Source organism: Erigeron canadensis, chromosome 4 (assembly GCF_010389155.1).
Source record: "Erigeron canadensis isolate Cc75 chromosome 4, C_canadensis_v1, whole genome shotgun sequence".
NCBI lineage: Eukaryota > Viridiplantae > Streptophyta > Magnoliopsida > Asterales > Asteraceae > Erigeron > Erigeron canadensis.
In genome coordinates, this window is record NC_057764.1 from 1615984 (window position 1) to 1633406 (window position 17423).

The 17423-nt window shown below is 33.1% G+C and overlaps 1 long non-coding RNA gene across 1 annotated transcript; it reads left to right on the forward strand.

The window, feature by feature from the left end:
* The first annotated feature begins 4926 nt into the window (after nucleotides 1–4926).
* Nucleotides 4927–6829, forward strand: LOC122594961. Its single transcript, XR_006323163.1, has 2 exons — nucleotides 4927–5163; nucleotides 6618–6829. It is a non-coding gene; the product is annotated as an uncharacterized LOC122594961 (long non-coding RNA).
* The last annotated feature ends 10594 nt before the right edge of the window (nucleotides 6830–17423 follow it).

The following is a 17423-nucleotide window of genomic DNA, read 5'->3' on the forward strand; positions in this document are numbered from 1 at the left end:
ACCAGAGATGTGAAGAAGCATCCTCTCCTTCCAATACCTAAAATCCTTGGGCTCGAATTTAGGAGGTATCGACACATAACCAAAGTCACGTGTGTTCACTAGGCTGGGAACAGAAGACATGTTCTTGTTTTAGAAAAAGAATTTCAAGAAAAGTTAAAGAACAGAATTTTTAATGTAAACACAAGGAGGCAAATAGATCTTGTTCCAATGATTTAGGAACGGTGGCTCTGATACCACTTGATGGTCCACGAATGCACAACTTATGTTATATTTAAATTAGACAGGAAAGTAAATAAGAAGATAAATAACAAGAACAACAACAAGTTCAAATGTAATAAATCAATGCAAATATAATCATATGTATCATTGATTAAACGATGAATACATAGTCGATCTTACACACTTGACTTACAAGAATACAAATGAACAAGATAATTGCTAAGTCTAGACACACTAAAAACTTGAACAATTACAAGTGACACACACTTTCAAGGTGACTAACACACATGATACAATGCGGCTGTGTTGCTTTATATAGAGGAGGAATTAGGGCAACACAGCCTTCCCTTGATGGTAATAGATGGTGGTTGTCAACGTTCCATTGGCTCCTTGTACTTTCAAGCAAGAGCCCTTGTCTTCTTTACCAAAATGGGTATGAGAGAGAAGACCCAAGTTTTGGTCCCAACATGTACCTTTACCTAGTAAGGTATGTTACAATTAGATGAACCACCATGTGACTCTTGTCTTCACATGGTTTGAATACTTCCCGCCATGATAAGCATTTGGGCAGCATACATCCCGCTAAAGAGAGTCACTGGACTCGCTGAAGACTTGCTAACGATACATGTCAGCGAGCAAGTCAACTCAGCGAATCCAAGACTTAACAAATGGGATATGCGAATTAACTAAAATACCCTTAATAAATTAAATTACTATCAATCTTTAATATTAAATTAAACCATTAGGCTATTATATTATAAAATATCTCTACTAACGCCCTTTAAATCAGATACCTTTACCTACACCAATTGATGCCGCCACCACCATCACCATCCGTCGCCGCCATCACACCACCGTCATCGTCAGCTCACCACCGTATTGTGCGGGTACTATGCTCGTTATTTATGTTTGACAAAAATAGTTGAAACTAAAGTTGAGGCTAGAACTAATAAAGCTGGAGTTGAAGTTAAAACGGGTCAACGGGAGCTGTGGCTGGAGGCATAGTACATAATGTTGTGTATCATCTTTCAATTCCACTTTTGTTGGAAATTTTATGATAATATACTGTTTAGTTTTGACATAAAGTAAAAAATTAATAATCAATTTGTTTGAGCTTTTAAAAATTATGTGTTTGATTAGTAAAAGAAGTAGACAACGTAAATGTAAATGAAACAGCTAATGTAATTTTTTACGGGTTTTGAGTCTCAAGACTTTAATAGTATACGTATGTGAGAAATTGAGATGTAGACAGTTTTATCTCTACCTAAATAAAGTGGCTGCCTTCAAGTTCTATCTAAATGATAGAAAAAAACCTTCGACTTTTGCATGGGATGAGGATTGAATTCTTGACATGTGACTCCAAAATTAAAAAGAAGTTGACAACGATGGAGTTAATTACTCTTCTAAGTAGTTTTGTTTCTAATATAGCAAAGCCTTATTAAATAGTGGAAATTCTCAAAAGCATAGTTGTTTTCTAAAGTCAACATGATGTGTCTTTTAACTTGTTATATTTGGATTTGCTTGTAGAGTAAATTGAAAACACTACCTGTATAAATTGGTGTAAACAATATCAACCAGTACGACAAGATCAACAATATATTGATAGTGACAATAAGTTTTAGCCTCGATTTCTCCTAAACTACGAACTTGTATCATTTGTATCTTCATCAAGTATGTTTTCCGCTTTGTTCAAACAATTAAAACGACAAAAACAGATTAGCCAATGAGTTTCTGCTCATCTTCCTCCTAGTTTCATATATAATCTCCAACCGTTTACATCAAACTTAGTGTTCAGGTTTTCTCTTGAGTTATTATATTGACGTTTTACATCGACCTTTCATACTGAACATTTTACTTTTAAAACCGCTCACACCTAAACCTAAATTTAAACCACCAGATCATCATTAATAATTAATTAAAAGAATCATGTGAGCACTTAAGTAGGAATAGCACGCTTGCACATAGCCATAAAGAAAATAATTAAGAATGATTCATGTGAGTAGTGAGCAGATTTAATCATAGTATCTCCAATTTCTGTTTAGAAATAGCATAATAAGAAAGTGTATTTTGGATGCGGATAGGGTAAAGTTATTTTGAGAACATTTTTTTTTTTTGCGAGAATCTTTGAGAACTTTTTAAATCAAGTCCAACCGATAATTGTTCTTTACATGAAAATTGTTTTTTGATTGTTTTCTAGAATAACTTATGTGTAATTTTGAAGTTTATTATTGTGTGGAGCATGAATTATTATCCGTTATACAATTATGTGGAGATTTGGATTCTTGAATTATCATCCGTTATACAATTATGTGGAGATTTGGATTCTTGATCACTTGTAATCATAGCAATATTCTTGCACATGTGATCAATAATCCAAATCTCAACATAATTGTATAACGGATGATAATCCACGCCTCCACACAATTATAAACTTCAAAATTACACATAAATTATTCAGAAAACAATCAAATGACAATTTTCATGTAAAAAATAATCATCGGTTGGGCTTGATTTAAAAAGTTCTCAAAAGTTCTCGCAAAAAAAATGTTCTCAAAATAACTTTTCACGATATATACATCATTCATTCAACTTTGTTAGCAAAGTTGAAGGATCCTTGACTTTTAGATTATAATTAAATGTTAAGATTTAAAAATCATCTTTATATTTTGAGCATTGATTTTAATCCAAATGTCAAACTTCGTAATTTACTAGTAAAGTTAATTTAAACTTTAGAAAATTTCAATATATGTATTTACTATTTATGTTAACTTTTCGGTGTAATAAATGGTAATTCAACCAGCATTTAAAACATAAAAACTATAAGTCTTTAATCTTTATCTCTACTCCTTTATAAAGTCTCTTTTTTAAATTAAACTATTCCATCTTTAAAATACCGGATTTGCCCTTGACGTTTTATATTACCTTCTTACATATCTCATACTCCATCACTGCCCTTCTATGGAAACAAATACTCCCTCTATCTGAATTAGGATTTCATTAGCAAATCACTTATACTTTTACATTAATAACCACACCGTTATCGCCGTTATCATCAACCGTCGCCACCAACGTCGTCGCTTTGCGCGGATACCTCTCTCATATAGGCATAAGCAAAGGTCAAAAACCCCGCTATTAACCCAATGGTTAGAAGCAAAAATTTGTTAAATAAAACTACTACTCCTTACAATTATTAGATTTGTTTTCTGAAAGACATATTGCCTGATTAATGGTACATAAATACACACCTAATTCTTATAGTTTCAAAACTTTTGATATCACTCAAGCATGGAGAACATATTGGCTATCCATAATGCCATACCCAATTGACTTAGTCCACCAATATTGCCACATTATCTAAACTTTATCAACAAAGATAGAAAAAAAAAAGTACCATTAGCATTGTTGTCCAAGTCTACCACATTATCAAAAAAGAAAAAAAAAAAAAAATAAGGAAAAACATCTATACATACTTTCGATTATGCTTTTATTATGTGATTATATCGAGCAGTTACGTGAATGAGTTATGGACATGGTTGATTTTTTTGTCATTGTCCGTTATAAAAAGGAACATTATCGAGATTCTATTTTCTTTTTAAGATATGTGGTTGTGTTTTAGTCCTCATATTGGTTTTGTGGTGCTTTTGATTTGTGCCAATTCTGCGGAATTTTTTTTTTTTTTGGAATAGTTAGGACTTGAGTCGTCTCCGTAACAATCAATTCAAATTAAGACGGTGTAACTTTTTTCTTTTTAATGGAAATTCCATCTTATTCTTATATTATTCCAAATGATCCTAGACGTGCAAGACAAATATAAAACTTTGGACCTTATTTCAAAAGGAAAATCAAGTCTATGCCAAATGATCGAGCTAAAAAAATGATACCAGTTAATTAGGTAGGATATGTATATCGAAAGATTAAATTTCTCAATACATATTATGCTCGTATATGTCCATTTATATATACATTTTTATATCGTTTATAAGTCGTTTTAAGCTTATTTATGTTTAAATATCATGTATATTCGATACCTTAATGGTATTGTTAGTGATTTAATGCTTAAAACAGGTAAAATACTTAGAAATGGCTTTTTGATAGCTAAAAGATGCATTAGGATGGTTCGTGGACGAGTTCGTGTGAAGATCGAATGAAAAATACAAAGTTGTGTTGAAGATGAAGAATATGCGGGGCATGGCAATAATATGCGGTGCAGATTTCAAGTGAATTTTTGGTCAGAAAGTTAGGCAAAATCGAGCCATGTGGATATGTGGTGCACTAAAAGTAGATGTAGCGCATATCGGGCAAGCACTTTTTCATTGTTGAAGAAGTATGCAGCGCATGAGGAATCTATGTGGCGCATAGCGGGAACCCAAATTTTGGAAAGTTCAATTTATACGGCGCATATCTTGAGTCGGCAAAAACCCTTTGTGTTTGGACCATAAATACTATAACAATCGTGATTCTTGACTCTTTGACTATGTGTACATTTTGACTAAGTATTAGTTAATCAATATATGTTCTAGTGCAATTTAAGGTTCAATTGAATGCCAGGTGTTCATATGGTTCAATTTATCGTCCAAGTCGAGATCATTAATTGGTGCTAATCGATTTTTCATTTAGAATGACATTTAATATAGCTAGTAATGGAAATGGATCCTCCATGGTTAACCCAAGACCCATTTACCCAACCTTATCCCCTCCCAACCCTTACACCCTCATCCACCAATCATTCATGCTATGATTTCTATCTCTCTATTGAATGCACACAAACTCATCTCTCTCCCTCTCATTTAATTCTTATAACAATTATGGTTGTTGGGTTGGATTAATGGTTGGAACATCATCGTCATCATCATAAATTCTTCATATAAAAAGTTGGGTCATCAAAAGTGCAAGAACAATCTCCTTTGGGTCAAAATTCGGGTTTGAGGATTTGTGAAACTTTTGGTAAGTAAATTCTACTTCATGACCTTCATTTCATGTTAGTAAATGTATTTCTAGTTGTGTCAAAACGTTTTCGGGTCACAAATTAGGCCAAGAGTCGAATTAGGGTTTGTCTAGGGTTAGTATTGGGTAAAACCAAATTTGAGCTTGATTTTGGTGTTTTGAAGAAAGATTTTGAAGTGGGTTTGAATTATTCATGTGTAAATATACATAATCATGCTTCATATTGAGTTTTGATTCATCACAAAACGATTTTGGGTGTCAAAAATGAGTTATGGGTTAGTTTTGGGTGTGTTGGCTCGAAAATCTGCTTGCTGAACTGATCTGGGCTGGAGTGCGGCGCAGTGGCTGAGCTGCAGCGCAATGGGGCTGAGTTACTTGGACTGCGACGCAACAAAAGCAAGCTGCAAAGCAGTAAAACTTTCTGGATTGAAACTGCGACGCAGTTTTCTTGATGCAGCGCAGTGGGAGCTTTCCAGCCCAAATACTTTCCTAGCTTTTTTACCATTATCCTAGGATCGTCTCGACCTTTCCAGAATGTCCTCTTATGACCTTTTTGGTGTCTGTTACATGAAAAACAAGTCGTTCAAAATCGAGTGTCATTTTTGGAACCAAATTCGAGATATTAACTAAAACTTTATGAATGTATAACTTTTGTTTGGGACCGAGGTATCCTTAGGGCGACTTCAAATTGATTTAAAACTATTACATAACCTCTCTAGTGACCTTGTCGAGTCCTGAAAGTCTCTCAAAGCCATGAGACCTAGCTAAGAACCTAGTTAAAGCTTCGTTTTGGTTAATAATGCATATATTGAATACGTTATTAGGTTGTGGACACGTGGTGCACGTTGATCACTTATAATCTCATCCTAACTTGATATTATCCTAACTTCGTGCATGATGACATTGTGGTTTACATGTTGTGTGATAGTTTTGTAGTCGTGCGAATATGTGATTTGTTATATGGTTATTGTATGTGTATGTTGAGATGTTTTTAGGTTAGTTGTGTATATACGGAAGACGGTAATGACTTTGAAAGGTTGGAGATGTGGTGGGAAGGTTGCGGGTGACCCTATATATAAGCATCAAAGGCCTTTCAAAAGTACTATCGTATGAAGTATATACATAAGGTGTTTGATTATGTGTGGGCAATGACGAACAATTTATATGAAATGAGTACAATGGGGTGCATGATGACAATACAAATGGGTACTTTTAGTACTTGATGACATTATACGGGTACGATGCGTACTTGAGGACATTTTACGGGTACATTTTAGTACTTGATGAAAATTATTAAGGACATGTGGACATTGAGGAATATTGTGTACAAGTGTCTAAATCTTAGATCATGTTTAATGTTAATTTTGTATTGGATGACATTGGTGTTTGTTCTTCTTCATTCTTTCCTACGAACTCACCAACCTAGTGTTGACATTGTTTAGTACACTTTTCAGGTAACCAAAAGAGCCCAAGAGCTTGATGTGCTTGCTAGACATTGGACTTGACCATCAATCCGTGATTCATTACCCGTTAATGGGACTTGCTTAGGATCATGAGCCGTCTTTTGAATGTATTTTGTAAACTTTTGATTGTTGTATGCTCCTTATGCTTTTGTGACTTTGTAATCTAAATGGTTGGGTTCACGGAATCTTTTTATTTTCATATAGTTTCGTTCTACGATAATTCCATCTTATGTCATGCTTATCAGTGCATTTCGAGCCCAGCTCGGGGTGTTACAAATACAAAATCAAAACCCTTCCATTCGATATACTTTCACTTCTAGTCGATTTTAGGGTTCTTTGAGGCAATATTCAACAGCTTATTCGTCGTCCAAGATCTATAGGTTGCTCGAGAGTTTCAAGGCATTCAAACATCGATTTCTTTAGCTTTTCATTGTCTTTCACACTTTGGTACAAGATGTTTACTCTTTCTTTTGCTATTTGTGATTTATATATGATTATGTTTAGCTAAATACTTCATCATCTACTGAGATGAAGTGACACAATGAATTATGGTTTCATACTTCTATGAATTCAAGTTGATAGTTAAACGTTTTGTCGAGATCTTAATGTTTTGAGTTCTTTTTCACTTATCTACTGTTTTGTTGATGATGTATGAATGATTTAGAGGTATCTAAGTTTAGGAGTACATTGTTTTAGTTGATTGGATACAGTCAATAGGTATTAACTTGTGGTAATAAGTTGATAAACAACAATAGATAATATAATTCAAAGTGTTAACGGTTTGGTAAAATTGGTAGACGAAATTGTTTGCAATAACAAAACAAATTAGTCAAATTAGTAGATATTGATAGAGAAGGTGGTAACCGGATCTTAGGGATTGAATCACTTGGTTAATGGGTTCGGGTTGGATAATACGCCAGGAGCGCTACTAGTGAATTCTTTGTCTAGACCTCGTTATCAAATCAACATAATTAAATTGGTTTTAACTTAAATGCAACCTAAATAAGTTGTGTCATGGAGTCGAAGTAGATGATCCTTTAACTAATCTTGATATTAAATCAACGCTTTATTCTTTTAGTTCTTCAGAATTACTAATTTTATTAATCAACTCACTTTTTCAAATCCAACATGACGGGAGTCTTTAAAATCCAAAACTCTTTTTAAAGCTACATTAAACTCGCTCACTCTTAATCAGTCTTTGTGGATTTGACCTGGACTTATCTTTTAACTATATTGCATACGAACGGGTCCACTGACCAAGAGTGTGTAATAGACAGTTCTATGGTATCTCTTGTTCTTAAATTTAACTCGATTTTTACACATCATGCTTATTTTAAGATACCTAAAAAACCATAAGAAAAACAACTATAAATATCTATCAGCACTATATAATTTGGTCATAAACAGGGTATGGGAAGGGAAGTTTAGCTTGTACAATGTAGAGTTTATGATGAGTATATAACTAGAGGTGTCATGATAAAAGAATTAGACTCTAAGATTGAGTGATGATTAATAGTTTTGTTTACCAACCAAGTATAAATAATAGCTATACTAAAATTCGTAAAGTTCGATTGTCCGATTCTAGGTAACTACTTTTTCTTTTCCATGATACGAGTATAAAAGAAGAAAATTGATGGTCCTCAATGACGACGACTAAATGAGAGACCTAATTGACCAATCTAAGTATACTTCAGAGTTAAATGGTGGAGAATTAAGCATCAAATAACTCATTTACAGGGTGCGTTACAACCATTTGGATAACATTAAAAGTTTGGTTAATTTTTTTGCAATAAAGTTTAATTGACGTACAATGTGTTATTTGTTGCGTAATTTACTTTATTAATAGAGCTTTATTATGCATATGAATATGCTTATCCGAATGAAAAGAAAATATGTTTGAATAACAAAATTGAACTTCCTTTTGTGCTCATATTAAAAGGATCCTTTTCTAACGGACGGTCAGGTCGATAGTATTCGATATCAGAGGAACATTTCACCATACAATGATGAATCCATACGTGTAGTTTAAACTACGAGAGGTAGCTGTTACATGTGATTTAGGGAAAAAACCCATAGACTTGTCACTAAAAATTAGGAATGCATCCACCATTTAATGTCCATTAAAACTCTTTTTGAAATACACAAAGACCTCTCAATTGAACCCAAGAAGTCGAAATATCTTAATGTTGTAGTCCTATCTTACATCTGGACTATTTGGAAGACTCGTCATGACAAGATCTTTACAAATAAGAGAACCTCTATCCGTTATGCCATCAAAGAAATCAAGTTCACAAGCTTTCTTTGGGTGTCAAATAAAGCAAGTTCGTCTCGAATCCAATGGACAAATTGGTCAAAGTTCAATACATGTAATCTCTGATTTCTTTTTTGGTTCTGTTCTTCTATGTTTACCAGCTACTTGCTAGTCACCCATTTATGATGAATAAAACCGAATGTTAAAAAAAAAGAAAAAAAAAGCAATTATGTATTGATCCCGTATAGATATACGGTGGTTAAAAGAAATATACAGAAGCTCAAGAAACCAAGTAAATCCCTAGCAGGAGTGGATCTCCGGATCGGCTATTAAACAAACCGGGTCAACAACCGGGCGAGATTGAAACTTGGATCAGGGTAAAAAGTCGTCGGGTCGGGATCCACAACCGGGCAGGATATGTCGGCCAGAAAAGGAAAGGAATACAGAGATCGATCATGAAGGTATACTTATAAAGAAACCGGATTAGAAACCGGGTGAGATGGGAGGATCGGAACTTATTAGGGTTGGATATTTCCCTTCCCTCCTTGATTATGCTGCTTCTATATATATTAGATATATATGACCGGGTGAGAAGCCGAGTGAGATACCGGGTCGGATCTTAATAGGGTCGGATTTTCTCTCCACCGCTCCCCTTTTGCTTTCTTGATTCCTTTACCCTGCCGTCTCTCTCAATTCCACCCACACGAGATATACACATATGTGCAACAGGGCCTAATTGAATCTTAATACACATACATGCGCCTTTTACTTTGGGCTCGGCCCAATGTGATTCTAGCAGAGTTATGTATATTGACACATATATACGGTTATATATATATATATATATATTCACAGACATACATATATATATGTTATAAACGCGTACACGTTGTATCATTACTACAAAAGGATCATTCACTGTAGGTGAATCTTTGAAAGGGTTTTGTCAACCTCTTAAATATTATTGTATAAATACTCTGTCAAGAATCCTGCAAGAACACATTCAATTCAATCGCATTTAATACTTATAGGCAATCAAGATTCAATCATAACAATCCACATTCATATCATATTTATTACACAATCATTGACATCTTAAACTCGCTAAGAGTTTATTAGGTTCGCACTGATTTATCAGGAGTTGTAATGATTGTGTGATAACCCTAGTCCGTCACTGAGCCAATCAATCTAGGCTTAAACATGTATGGTTTTAGCACTTAACTAATTCAATTTAATTTATCTAGAGAAGTAATTTTAAGATGATCACCTATACATCTTTTATACACATCTATAAAACAAATTAAACAGCAGTAGATGATATGTCAACGAATTAGACTTGTAAGGCTAGTTATGTGTCCACTTTGTGGTTTTTTCCTAGGTATCATGGGTCTCTTACATGCAAATATGGTGAGTGGTATTAGCAATGCTATCACCCATCTACATATGGGAGAGCAAACATATTAGGACATTGCTAAGATTCGAACCCGACAGTGGCGTATTGAGGGTGTTAGCTATTTATAAGCTTTGTTTTTTTTTTAAAGCTAGCTCTATGTGTCATTCAATGGAAGTGTCCATATTAAATGATATAAAACTATTTTCCTAGTTTTCATGCGTGTTAAAACAAAATTCATAGATATTCAACATCAACTAACGAAAAAATGTCATCACGTATTATCCTATAAGGCCTATGCCAACGCCTAATCGACAGGTCGACGAGGACTGGGTTGGCAGTGCCCCCATCGAAGCATGTCCTCACCTCCCCCTTCGACCCAACAATGATGGTAGACGAGTGGGAGCGGGCCAAGTTGACCGTTATACGAGTACTTGTTTATTTTATTATTTTTTTTTTTGAAGTTAACGGCTACAAATTTTGTAAAAAAGAACCCACCTTATATATACATAAACTTCCATCATTCTATTATCAACCCCATTTCATTTAAAAAACACACACACACACACATACAAATATAAAACCATACACCATTTCATAAAACAAAAATGTCAAGTTCTAACGAAGATTCAACATCCTACGTTCGTAGGTATACAATAGATACAGAAATGTTGAAAACATTTGTTACTTTTTTGAAAGATGAAGAAAGAGAAGCCGAGAGTTCCACACGGTTGAACATACCAAGAGCACCAAGAAGGTACATACCCAGAAACCACGCCAATGTGGCAACCCGTTTATTTAATCATTAGTTAACCACGTAACTCGTCTTTCCTGGTGATTATTTTCGCAGGTATTTTCGAATGCCCAAGGAAATGTTTATCCGTATAGTGAAGGATATACAATCATTTAGCGTCATACAACCATTACCGACTCACTTTCAATACTTTTACAATCCTCCTTTCCATGTCGTAGGTGCTTCCACTTTAAACATTTCTCAAAAAAGTACTTTCGTTGTACGCCAGCTGGCGTATGCTGCTTGAGCCAACCAATTAGATGAGTACTTGGAAATGGGTCAACAAACGTCATACGATTCTTTGGACGCTTTTTGTAAGTGCATTGTTCAATTGTATCACGCAGAGTATATGAGAAAACCAACCCAAGAAGATGTTGATCGATTGACCGCGAAACATTTGAAGGTGCATGGTTTCCTGGGTATGCTTGGAAGCGTTGATTGTATGTACTGGCCATGGAGAAACTGCCCCACTGCATGGCAAGGCCAATACACTCGTGGCGACAAAGGACACCCCACGATTATGCTTGAAGCGGTTGCTTCATATGATTTGTGGATTTGACATGCTTACTTTGGACACGCCGGTTCGAACAATGGCATCAACGTACTCAATGAATCTGCTTGTTCGACCAGCTCTTTAAAGATAGAGCTCCTGTGGTCAACTTTACCGCTAATGGCCAACAGTTTACAAAGATGTATTATCTAGCCGACGATATTTATGCTGAATAGTCTACACTTGTGAAGTCTTTCAAGTGTCCCATGGACCCCAAGACCACAAAGTTCAAGCGCTATCAATAAGCTGCAAGGAAAGACGTAGAGCGTGCATTCGGGGTGCTTCAAGGTCGTTTTCAAATCCTTACTCATGGAGCGCGTCCTTTGAGCATCAACAAAATTAAACGTATGATGTACACTTGTGTGATTTTTGCACAACATGATCGTTGATCATAACGTTCGTGCAATTACTCCTCTCGAATTGGAGTTAACTCCAGACGAGAGGCCAATTCGTACTTGGGAGCAACGAGTTGGAACACAGTTACGTATGATGGGTGAGTTACGTGATCGAGTGACGCACAACCGTATTTGAGGCGCTCTAGTCAAATATTTGGAACTTGCCACAAAACCATTGTCAACATTAAATTTATTTTTTACTAATAATGTAAAAGTTGTCTTTATTTATTTATGTATCGTGATGTTTTTTTTTTTATTTTGTAGATGTAATCTGTTTTATTTTTATTAATGTATTGTTTTTATTTAACAAAAGTGAGTTTATTTTATTATAGGATGAATACAAAATAAAATAAAATAACAGTTAAGGAAGATATGAAGAAGAGTTAGGGTTGCTAGTGAGTAAGGAAGATGTGATTTAAGAGAAAGAAATGCTAATGTGGCTGTGGAAAAAGGAGAAGGTGTCTTGAGTTGGCTAAGGCCTAATACGCCACAAAAAAGCACCTCGTTCTTCGGTCGCTCGACATTTCGGGTTACAAAACAAAAGGTATGGCCAACCTATAGTTATCGAAAGTAACGCTGACAGTTTTGCCACGAAACCTGTTAACACGACACGACCTGTTCTTAACAGGTTTTGTGTTTGGCCTTAATAAATTTCATGTCTTAACAGGTTGTTAAGACATAAATCTTAACAGGTCAAAACCTGTTAATACCGGTTAGAACCTGTTAAGATTTTTAATATATAATAATAATAATATATGTATATATCGGATAAATGTAAAACATAATGATGTAACTTTCCCCTTTCACCGAACATTTCCCAGATTCACACATCCATTCTTTTTCGTTGTCTCCTTTCTCAACTTCTACACATATTTGTTAATCCATACATATTACTTTGAATATCTAAGAAGATATTCTTCAACATTCCCATCTGATCCTAACCATCATCCTCATCAACATAGATTTCGACATCCTGAAACCGGATTCTGGTAGATTCACTAGACGATGGAGATCTCGCTAACTAACCGGATTATGGTAGATTCACTAGACAATGGAGATCTCGCTAACTACAACGACAACGACGGAGATCTGCACTGTGGATCCGATTGGCAACGACAACGAGAATAGCCCTCTTCATCACCACCAGATTCTTCTTTATACCTTTTTTTTTCTATAGATATTGGGTTTATTTCTTCATCTTTTTTTCGATTTATTTGAATCTGGGAAATGTTTTGTATATGTGCTATTGTATAAGAATTTGGTTTTTGTATAGAGATTTAATATAGATATAAATATTGATAAAGAAAAAGTGGAAAATTACAAACTTGACACGTTTTTCACTTTTAGTCATTAAACTTCAAAAATTGCAAATTACACACTGAACTTATCACTTTTTTCACTTTTGGTCGCTGCGTCCAGTTTCGTTAGTTTTGCTCCGTTAAGTTGCACAAATTCGTTAGTTTTTTTTTTCACTTTTCGTCCTTCCAGTTATTCCATAACTAAAATCGATAATCGACAAACTTCAGTAATGAAAAGTGTAATTTACCTAAATTTTTTTTATATATACCTCATTCGTCCAATTTTAAATGTTATTATTTAGATTTTTTCTTAATATTTTTACTTTTAACTTTGACTCTAAACATTTTTATTTATAACATATAGTAGTTGGTGTAAATTTTATCAATGAAAAATATATTTAAAAATTAGTTCATTATTATATGTTTTATAACAAATTTATATAACATAGACAAAAATATTTATGGTTAAATCATAAGGCGTTATAGATTATTAGAAAAACCTACAACACGTTACTTCAGATAAACATTACAATATCTTATTTTTATTTTCGTTCATTAATAGTTAATAAAATGAATTAAGAAAAACTATATAAGTTTGTATAACACAAAAAAAAAATTACAGTTAAATTAGACATAAGAAGACTCGAAATTCAAACATAGTCACTAAATAAATCTATCTTTATAAATAACAATTTCAATAACAATTATTTCATTGTCGTTAAAAAAATAAATAATTATTTCATCTAATCAAACTACTGTATAACAAATAGATAGTAACTGTAAACATAAAAAATTTGTTTCAAAACATAACAGATGAATATGTATTTTCACTAATCGGCCAAAACAATATATAAAACCTGAAGTTAGACTGATTATCGATTTTAGTTATGGAATAATGGGAAGGATGAAAGCTGAATGAAAATTAACGAATCTGGGCAAGTTAACGGGGAAAAACTAACAAAGTTGACGCAGTAACCAAAAGTGAAAAAAAGTGACAAGTTCAGTGTATAATTTGCAATTTTTGAAGGTTAGTAACTAAAACTGAAAAACGTGTCAAGTTCAAGGACCAAAAGTGTAATTTTCCCAAGAAAAAATAAACAGGTTCCTTAACAGGTTTTATCGTGTTACTTGTTAATTTTCATGTCGTGTTCGTGTTAGGAAAAAATGACACAATTACTTATCGTGTCGTGTTCGTGTTCAACCCCAATAGGTTTCGTGTCTTATCGTGTCGTGTCTTAACAGGTCGTATTGGACCTGTTATGCCAGCCTTAATCGAAAATTGTGTAATACACAATATATAGAATACAATCAATTTAATAGTATAATTCTTTTATTAAGGTTAAATGTATGAAATAGAACGTACCTATTATTTTTACATGAAAACTCTCTAAATTAAGATTGTATGAAAGTGACTCCCATTTTTGGGGTTTACAAGTCTATAGATTCAGATGGCGTCGCTTGAAGATCAACTGGTAGTTGGCGAGGGGATTTTGTTTTCCGTTTAATCATTTTAGATATTTTACAAGCTTATAAATATCTTAAAAGATTATATTCTAATTTAATTCTGTCGAAAATGATTTAATTCGTACAATATGTTAACTAGTTATCTATTATTATTATTATTATTATTATTATTATTATTATTATTTTTACAAAATCACAACTTTAATTAGAAATTAATAGGATTTACAAAAACTTAGTAGGAACCCGAGATACTATCTGGGCCCACACTTACTATTATTGTTATTAATATTATTAATATTATTTATTATAATACATCACTTCTATTAGAAATTAATATCATTTATAAGAAATTAGTAGGAACACAAGATATTATATGAGCCTCCACTCCTTTAGCTATAGCAAAACTAATCATACTAAATATATGAGCAACAACATGTGCTCAATAAGCAAATAAAACTCAATCTCTTATATAAATTAAACAAAATTGTTTCTAGAACTTTTTTTCCTATGTGGCATGCCCATATTTTCTCTTAAGCTATTTTTTACAAATTTATGATTTCATAATTATTTTTCTTTATTATCAAAAAACTATTTTTTTTATATTAGGGTCTATGTTATTTATTTTTTTACATATTATTTTTGTAACCTTAAAAACTTTTTTTTATATTAGGCCATATGTTATTTATTTTTTTACATTTTTTTGTAACCTTATATTTTTTAAAATTAATATGAAAAATGATCGATTGTATTATAGCTCTCTTTATTTTTAATTCTATATCTACCACTGATTTATGGTAGTTAGTTTTACTCTTTTTTTATCACCTAATCGGGTTTATATATTAATGTTTATCTTTATAAATATGTTGCTATCTCCATCTAAAAAATTATAATGTGTCGACAACAAATTATATACTAACAACAACAATAACAACAACGGTACCTAATCCGGCAAAAGCCGTGTTTGAGGGAGTTAGAATGTAGACAACCTTAACCCTACACGAAGATAGATACACTACTTTCAGAAACATCTCCGACCAAAAAGAGGAAAAAGATAGAGAGTGTAAAAAGTTTAGTAACCATACATGTTGGTCGAGTATTGTCTGACTACATTACAATTAGAGAAGAATAACATACACCACATAACACACTTTAGCGTAAAATGGACAATATATAGTAAAAGGGGCATTTAAACCTATTAAACATCAACCTACATATGTAATAAACATGTCTATGCACATACAACCAAGCATGGTTCCAACAATTACGAGCGGCATGTGTAAGAATTCCCCTAAATTCCCTCCCAGCAAGCTAAAGAAGCAAATAGGGTTAAACCAGACATACACAACTCTTCAAAATTATATACATAAGTCTATATATTTTTTGGTTTTAACTTTTTAATTATATAACCCGAGCTAATTAACTAGTTATATATACTAAAAACCTATATTAGCTAGTTATGTGTTATAACACATAAATAAATAATAATTTTTATCCATTTTCATTTTAACCTTAAATTTTTCAATTTTTTAACTTTTGTCTGACATCGAAAATTTTCGTTTTTCTTTTATTGACACTAAACCTTTGGGTTCTTTTATATACATCAAACAACTTTCATACAGCTACGATTTCACCTTTAAACATTTGGGTTTAGTTATTTTCATCGGTCTTTTATACATATGACGATTTTAATAGTTAATAACTTTCATCATCGTTACATCTTACGTTCATATAACATTTAAAACATTAATATAGTTATTGTTTATGTTTTTATACATCTTATTATTCTTTGGCATATTTTTTTTAATTATTCTTGCTACATGTTTGGTTGTATTTTTTAAAATTTGGATTCGAATATTTGACATAGATTTGAGACAAACATTGTCGTGTAAAAACTTATTCCGCCGTAATACACGAGTACAATGACTAGTATATATTTAATAAAATCTTTAACTTCAACAGTACTTGTAATAACTCTTGACAAAATTTATTCAAACATCAGACCTTGATTTTTTCCTTTTGTGCAACTCACCGACTCAATTATCTGGGCTTCATATTTATGTTGGATTAAAGATAATGGGCCGGGCTTGAAGAAAAAAAGCGTAGGGTTACTAATTATGGCCTATGGGGTACTAAAATTGCTCTCTCTTTTAACGACTTACAATATTTTTATCTATAAACGACTTCATTTTATGAAAAATGGTCTAAAGGAGCCACTTGTGTGTGTGTGTGTATGTGTAACTGTGTATTACATGAAACTATATATTAACTACGTGAACTGTAGAGAAGTCACAGTATTTGGTGTATTGTGAATTAGATTTCGAATAATGGAGATCATCCGCTGGTGATATGGGCTTTGCTACGTCTTCATTTTTATTATGGGCTAGTCCAGCGTTGTTATTTTCATATGGATATTTTCAGTTATCCAGTAATGGCCTCTATTACATAGATGTTAGTACAGTCTATTTAAAGCTATCATATACATGTATTCGGATCATAGTTTTTTTTTTAAGGTAAGAATGACTCGATCGAGTCCCGAGAGACAGATAGAGCTTAACTAAAACGTCGCTCGGCTCCTCGGCTGACTTCGGCTGCAAAGACTTTTCCGAAATCGAGTTCTCGTTCTTACCTAGCCTAAAAGAGAAGGGTCAAATTTATT